At 46.7% G+C, this 8,196-nt stretch overlaps 1 long non-coding RNA gene across 1 annotated transcript; it reads right to left on the reverse strand.

Moving 5' to 3' along the window:
* Nucleotides 1–628: 628 nt before the first annotated feature.
* Nucleotides 629–7,326, reverse strand: LOC311428180. Its single transcript, XR_014687603.1, has 2 exons — nt 6,525–7,326; nt 629–3,324 (listed from the first exon to the last, which is right to left on the reverse strand). It is a non-coding gene; the product is annotated as an uncharacterized lncRNA (long non-coding RNA).
* Nucleotides 7,327–8,196: the final 870 nt, after the last annotated feature.

Here is an 8,196-nt window from a genome sequence, read left to right on the forward strand (position 1 = left end):
TCTATGATAGCAAAGAGCTGGATAGAGTCTGTTATTCACATCAAGTAGTCAGGCAGGTTTCTTTAGGAAGGCAGGGTTTCACTAGAACATTACTAGCCTGTAAGCCTCATGGCATCACCTTCCATCTTGACTGCTGAACCTCCTTGCTCCCTACTATCTTCTTTGCCAAGATACAGCTGTCCACATTTACTTTTCCTACTTGGCTGGACTGAATTTAAGAAGATCTTGCATCTAAGAAAGGGAACAAAAGCTGCTGCCCAGCAGCGTCTGGCTCAGGGAGGAGTGAGAAAGCTCTGTGCAGCCCCCAAGGTCCGTGCAGCAGGAGGCAGGAGGTGCTCCAGGCTCACAGCAGCAGTTCCCCTGCGGCCTGTGCAGGGAGAGGCCCCTGGTGGAGCAGGCTGTCCCCCTGCAGCCCATGGGTCCCCCGTGGAGCAGATCTCCACGCTGCAGCCCCCCTGCGGGTGGAGGAGCCCCCGGTGGAGCAGGTGGCTGTGGCCTGGAGGAGGCCGCGGCCTGTGGAGAGCCCCCGCAGGAGCAGGCCCCGGGCTGGACTGGAACAGGCTGTGCTGAGCCTGCTTTGCCCGTTGTTATAAGTTGCCCCCTTAATTAATTTTCAGAGAGCATTGCATTAATAATAGAAAGGAATTTATTGAGTAAGCAACAGCAAGCAAAACAGCGCTGGGCGGCCGGGGAGTCTCGGCTCCTCCAACGGCGCGCACCTCACCCCCGCCAGGGTCCCTTTTTATATCTTGGTAATTCCGGGATTACGCAGCACATCCTGGTATATTCTGCGACTGCGCGCACTGTTGCTAGGGGGTCGTCTCTGTCCCTCTGGTGGTCGTGAAGATGAAGGCCGTAGTCTTCCTCCGCGTTGTGGTTCAACTTCTTTTTTTTATTTGGTCATGTTGGCCCAGCGTGAGACAGGAATGCAGGATGTTGATACACTAGTTTAGCAACTTATCAGGAGATGGTTACATGAACTTTGCAGCAGTGTCTTTGAACAAAAGAGGCAACTGAGATGCAGAAGGAGAGAAGGGGAGGGGGTTCTCTTTTTTGTTACATTAAGCAAAAGAATTTTCATAGTGTCTAGCAAAGGAGTTTTCACAACTCCCGTTCCTCAAACAGAACTCCTTGTTTTTATAATACAAAAGACAATGAACAAACATTTATTGTGTATTACAATCCCTCCTTTTTCTTTTAGTTACTCATTTTGTTCATTGAATCTCTGCAATGCCTGGCTACTAAGAACTAATGTTTCCTTGATTCCTTTGTTGGTACTTATTGGCTCGTATTTGGCATGTATGAGCATTAGATGTGCCGCTTCTAAACATCCCTTTACAATCACAATCAATTTATTAAAAATACATGGTCCAAAAGTTAGTGCTATTATTAATAACAACAAAGGTCCTGCTATTGTTGATAATAAAGTAGTAAGCCAAGGTGAATAATTAAACCAAGATTCGTACCAGCTCTGTTGGGCTTCATTCTCCCGTTTCCTTTTTTCCAACCCTTCCCTGGGTCTTGCCATTGTATCTCTTACCACTCCAGTGTGATCAGCATACACAGCATTCCTCTTTCAGGGCTGCAAACAGCCCGTCCTGTTGAAAAATACCAAATCTAATCCCCTACGATTTTGTAACACTACCTCTGAAGTGACCTGATAGATTTTCCAGGGCCGAGATGGATTGTTCAGTTTGGGTCAGGTAAGTAAATTCTTGATTTTGTTTAACCAATGAGGCTACCCTGGTCCCCACTCCAGCTCCTCCCAGGATTATTAGGGTGGCCAAAGTTAGAGCCGTGAATGGTTCCCGTCTTTCCAGATGATAACTTGCCACTGTGTGCTGGGTATACATACAATCCTCAGGGTGGTATAGAATCCTTGGTATAATTATCACCTGTATACAAAAATCACGAGACGCATTAAAGAGTTTTAGTGATAGACAAAGAGTTACGCCCACTCACGAACAAACCCACCTAGCGTTGTTGGCTGGGATTAGCCACTCGGTTGATTGTTTTCCATTCTCCATGGTATTACATAGGTGACACTTCCCACTAGGAACCGTGCCCACACACCTACCACCTCCAGTGACTTGTGTTAGTCTTACCCTTATGTCTTTTCCCCAACTGCAATGTAGAGGGCTGTTCTTTGTGCAGGTGGGCTCCCCAGGATCCCCAATAGCATCATAATATGAAGGCCTTATACTAAAGCATAATCAACAGTGTTTTGTTACATTTGGGCTTGTTTTGTTTAATAATTGGTAGCTGGCATTCATGACCCCCCCATATGTTATTCTCAACTATGTTATCATTCTCAGCTTTACCTGAGCTTGTAGGGCTGCCGAGGGTTGGCACTGTAGTATTTTCCACAGGCTGGATTCCCTGGACATTTTCTGACAATACCTCATTTGTTCCTACTGCCTGGGGCCCATCAGCATCCTCCTTTTTATTAGTATGAGTCCTCCCCTATCTGTTCCGTGTTCGTAAAATCTGACATTTTCCTAGTACCCAGCTAGTATCGTCCAAGTTTGTTATATTTATATATAGAACCTTGCAAATTTCTTTATTTCCGTGGAAGGTTCCTGTATACCCTATACCATGCCCTTGCCACCTGTAACGGGGATCCACTTGTCAGTTACAACCTTGCGGCCCATATCCCACTTGTAAGAATTTATTCCGACCAGCCCCGAGTGTCCAGTCCGTAGCAATGGTTTCACACCCCCAGTATGCACAATAATATGCGTTTGGATAATTACAGTACCCCTTTCCTGGGTTAGAACTTGGGCAGAAATAAAATCCTGATAGGTTAAAGCATGGCTGCACTGACGCCAGGTCACATAATGTGATGCGGAAACTGGGAGCACCCGCTGTCGTTGTTTTGCTGGATGATGAATTGATCCTCCCATCTGATTAAGCTCCATTTAAAAGGCTGGTGGGGATGCGCAGACCCATAGCTGACCAAAACGATGATACTGACTCCCATGTATCGTAGGAGGTGGTCGGAGCCCATCTAAATTGTCGACCCCTCAGTCCCCCACCGTTTTCACTTCTCTGCCTCGCTTGTCAGTTCGGTTGCAGCGAACTACAAGGTATCAGTTCTTCTTGGCAGCAGCAGTGTTCTTCAGGGGAACCTAATAGGGAGCCTCCGAAACAGGGCCTCCTCCCCTTCCCACGATACACAGATAATACACAATACTTATCGAGTCCGCCTTAGTGTCAGCTTCAAGTCGTCAGGGCCTGGAGCTGCCTCCCGTTTACCTTCCCGGACTGGTCCTTTCACACAGCTGGCATGTGTCCATCCTTTCTCCGCAGTTCGAATAGCCGTTTCTGTGGTAAGCAAAACAACATAGGGGCCTTCCCCATAGTGGTGTTAAAAAAGTCTCTTTCCAAGTCTTAATTAGAATTGAGAGTGATCAAGTGGCAATTCCAAGTCATAGGGCATACCATATAGCATTTCAAAAGGAGAAATTCCTATATCAGTTCTGGGCTGCGTCCATATGTTTAACAGTGCAAGAGGTAAGCATTTTACCCAAGAAGCCTTAGTTTCCAGCACAAGTTTTGTTAGTTGTTTCTTAATTTCACCATTCATTCGCTCTACCTTTCCAGAAGAGGAGGGGTGCCAAGGGCTGTGAAAATCCCACTCAATCTCTAAGGCCTGCTTTAATCCTTGCAGTAAAGCTTTACACCCATTCAGTCACGTGGTCAATTAGGACAAACAAGTAACTCAGTAAAGTCTACCTGTATACTTTGGAAAGGTCAAAGCCCTGTCTCCCGTCCCCCTCTAGATAGGTTACAGAAGACCATTTTATTTACCCTTTGACATATAGTACATCCTCTGCATGTGTGCTTCCCTGAAGTATATATTCCTACACAGACATGCTTTCTTAGAACAACATCACACATTGCTTGCACCTCCCAATGATTCTTCTGATGTAAAACAGTTATTTGCCTCATTATCACTTTATTCAGCATTTCTCTCCCATCAGGGAGTATCGATTTTCCTTAAAATGATCCACATATTTGTAACAATAATACCTCCTTGGGAGGTTGTAATTGCCCCAAAATCTTTTTTAGAATTTACCCAAATAGATAGGTGGCCCTGTAAACCCCTGAGGTAAAATTGTCCACCTATATTGTTGCTTCCGCCCCCATTTCAGGGTCTTTCCAGTCAGAGGTGAATATACGTTTGCTCTCAGGGCCTGAGAGCACTCCATTAATAACACTGTTATTCCAGTCTAACAATTTACTAGTTGAATGCCCAATTTAATCATCAAATCCCTTCCCAACAAGTTAGTTTCCGCCTTGGATACATACAATAATTGCCCAGTGATCATTTTATCCCCTGGTCTCAGCTTGGTATCCCCCAAAAGTGGCACTGTTATCCCAGTCCCTTCTACCCCCATCACATTTAGGGTTTCATTAGTTAATTTAATCCCTGATGCTTTACAAGTCAGTAATGATTTAGCTGCTCCAGTGTATTGGGTTTGATGGCAAGGTTTGAGGGTGTGTGAGGGGTGTGGGGGTGGGAAACTGCAGTGGCAGCCCCCGTGAAAAACAAAGCAAAACAAAAACAGAAACCTCCCCGTGGTAGATAAGGGACAATTTCATCTGGCCCTAAAGAGGCCCACTGCTGCCCAGAGCCAAGCCATAGCAACATAGTCCGTGCCTCTGTGAGAGCACATCCACGAAAACAAACAAACAAACAAACAAACAAACAAAAACCTGCTGCTCAACAGCAGCTGGGAGAGCGAGAAACCCCCCCGCAGACACCAAAGTCAGTGCAGAAGGAGGGGGAGGAGGCGCTCCAGGCGCTGGAGCCGAAGCCCCCCTGCGGCCGCTGGAGAGGCCCCTGGTGGAGCAGGCTGTTCCCCCCTCCCTGATGCTTGGGAAACTGAACAAACACCACAGCAAATATGCAAATATACCAAAACTTCTAGACTGTTACTTAGATAATACCTACATCACCTTTCCCTGCTCATTCAACTTCGAATACCTTTAACACTTTCCACAAACCTTTTAACACTTCCTTTATCTTTCTCTAGCCTTTACTTTTCTAATGCCGACATCAAAGGCTCAGTCAGGGGCCAACTTAATTCCGTACCTTTTCCCTCCAAGATGCTGAAACAACATCAATATACAACATTTCATCCTGTTTTCCTTCTTTCCACAAAAACAACATTGACTGTAGTATGGTGTTATAATTAGTAATTCCATTTAGGGGCCACTCCGCTCCATCCTCTACTTTATAAAGTGGCCACCACTGATTACAATATTTGATAAGGGCTCTTTTACTCACTGTACCCTCTCAGCCCACTATATCCCTCCAATGTGTTAGTATACATCCTAGGAGGCTTTTCCTCGGGGTTTCTTTGCTTTGAACTTTTCCTATTGTAATCTACAGTGGTTAATATTCCACCGTTTTCCTAGAAGATCTTTACTAGTCAATCCCAATCCCTCCAAAATCCACAATATACAGATACACAAGTAAAAACAGACCACTGTAAATTAACTGCCTGTAGACAATTACACTGGGGACATTTAAACCTGATGAGCCGATAATATACCTGGGCAAATTTTGTTCCCTTAGACATACACCTCAATGGCAGTTCTTATATTTACATATTAACATATGTATAAAAGAACACTTTAACAAAAATGCCTGGGCTTTTATATATACAATATACAATGTACAGTTATTATTCCAGTTAGAATTATTCCTCAGCAGCTGCAAACATTATGCCAGTTGCCATTAAAGATCGCTTACCCTCCTCCTGTCTCTTTCTTAAAATCTCAGACGTCCCCGGAGTTAATGGGGACTGCCACATATTCCTAGTCACTAATCCCTGAGTGCTAGAATCAGAGTTGTTATTGGCATCCCCCTGGGGTTGCAGATTAAGAAGCCCGGGAGTCGGAGGGGCTGCAGGTGGGGATGGTGGAATATAGGGAGGCAGTGGGGCTGGGATCTCTAATTCTCGGTTTTTCTTGTGCCTCCCATCCCCTCCTTTTTCTTTTAGAGGATATAAATTGGCTCGAGTTTCCGAGCTGATCCACAAATGTGCATATTCACTTTCTTCCAAACTAAAAGGTTCTTTTGAGTTTACATAAATATTTAGGGCCTGGCAAACCCAATCTTCAAAGGACCCAAATACGGGCCAGTAAAGGTGGTCTCCTCAAATCTGTTTACCACCCCAAACTTCAACACAATAATGTATCATTTTTACTTTATTCCTTCCCCGCCTAAAAGGGGAATCCTCCCAATTTTTAATCATTAATCCCGGGGTAACCTAACATCAGATGTTACCCCGCCCATGGGACCAGAAGGCTTACTCTTCTTCTGTCCCATCTTCTGGAGCGCCTTCACACACACACACAAATCGCTTCCCCCTTTTCGTGGCCCAGTCCCTCGCGGGATGTGGGAACCGCACTACCGAGGGGTCCGCACTCGCTTCGTCCGCAATAGGACGTCTCACAGCGACACGCTCCAGGATACCCAACCCCAACCGAACGGATCACCGGCCTATACTTACTCACTCCTGAGTCTTCGTTCGGTCTTCGTGCACAAAGATTACTAGGGGTTGCCGGCTTTATTTGCTTGCTGCCGAATTTAGGGTTCGTCGGTGAAGGATTTGAATGAAAGCAGTCCTAGCGAAGGCCGCTGAAATCAGCGGGGCGCCCCCTCCGAAGGTCTTTCAATCAGATTGCCTTCATCCGAGTCACGGCACCAAATTTTGTTATAAGTTGCCCCCTTAATTAATTTTCAGAGAGCATTGCATTAATAATAGAAAGGAATTTATTGAGTAAGCAACAGCAAGCAAAACAGCGCTGGGCGGCCGGGGAGTCTCGGCTCCTCCAACGGCGCGCACCTCACCCCCGCCAGGGTCCCTTTTTATATCTTGGTAATTCCGGGATTACGCAGCACATCCTGGTATATTCTGCGACTGCGCGCACTGTTGCTAGGGGGTCGTCTCTGTCCCTCTGGTGGTCGTGAAGATGAAGGCCGTAGTCTTCCTCCGCGTTGTGGTTCAACTTCTTTTTTTTATTTGGTCATGTTGGCCCAGCGTGAGACAGGAATGCAGGATGTTGATACACTAGTTTAGCAACTTATCAGGAGATGGTTACATGAACTTTGCAGCAGTGTCTTTGAACAAAAGAGGCAACTGAGATGCAGAAGGAGAGAAGGGGAGGGGGTTCTCTTTTTTGTTACATTAAGCAAAAGAATTTTCATAGTGTCTAGCAAAGGAGTTTTCACAACTCCCGTTCCTCAAACAGAACTCCTTGTTTTTATAATACAAAAGACAATGAACAAACATTTATTGTGTATTACACCCGTGACGCTCCTTGTGGAGTGATCTCCCTGTCCTTCTGGCAGCCCTTGAGCCCTTGCCAGCCTCTTTTCTCCCCTTGGCGTTGGAGGAGGGGCAGGGAGAGAGCGCTTGTGCTGGAGCTCAGCTGCCCAGCTGAGGAAAACCACCACGGCTCTGTCTTGCCGCTGCTGCAGCACGCTGGTAGCAGCCAGCACCGTCTGTTCTTCGAGCCTCAGCAAGCCCACAGCATCTTCCCAGAAGGGATCCCTTTCCTTCACGCCTGACAGGCGCCGCCTCCAGAGGCTGAGGGCTTGTGCCCTGTTTGCAAGCGCTTTCTCAGTGCCCCCTTCCCCAGAGAAGGATCCCAGCTGCTTGGCTTCCCTGGCCTCTGCTGAAAGGCTCCCGCAGCTGCTATCCCAGCAGCGCAGCAGCCAGCTGACAATGTGCTCGCCTGGAGGACAGCTGCAATCTTGTCCCATGGCTCGCAGCTCGCCCAGGGATGGGGATCACCTGCTTCCTGATGCTTTTCTCTCTGCTCTCCTTTCCAACAGCCTCCTGTGCCCTGGGATGGCCCTCCTTGGGGTAGGCTGCCTCGCCTTCCTCTTGCTCCTTCCCCTTCTTGGGAGGACTTTCTGCCCTTCCGAAATCAGTAAAGAATTTCTTCCTAACATATATCAGAAATCTAACTTTTCAGTGTAAAGCTATTACTCCATGTCCTGTCACTCCAGGCCCTGATAAAGACCCCCTCCCCAGCTTTCCTATAGGTTGCCTTTAAGTACAGGAAGGCTCTCAGCCTGGCACACAGTAAAAGTGATGGCAGATCCTTCACAATATTATTTGAATTTCATGGAAATAGAACAGACTATCAACTTACTTAGGAGAAGTAATACAATTT

Source organism: Aythya ferina, assembly GCF_964211825.1.
Source record: "Aythya ferina genome assembly, contig: HAP1_SCAFFOLD_36, whole genome shotgun sequence".
Lineage (NCBI taxonomy): Eukaryota > Metazoa > Chordata > Aves > Anseriformes > Anatidae > Aythya > Aythya ferina.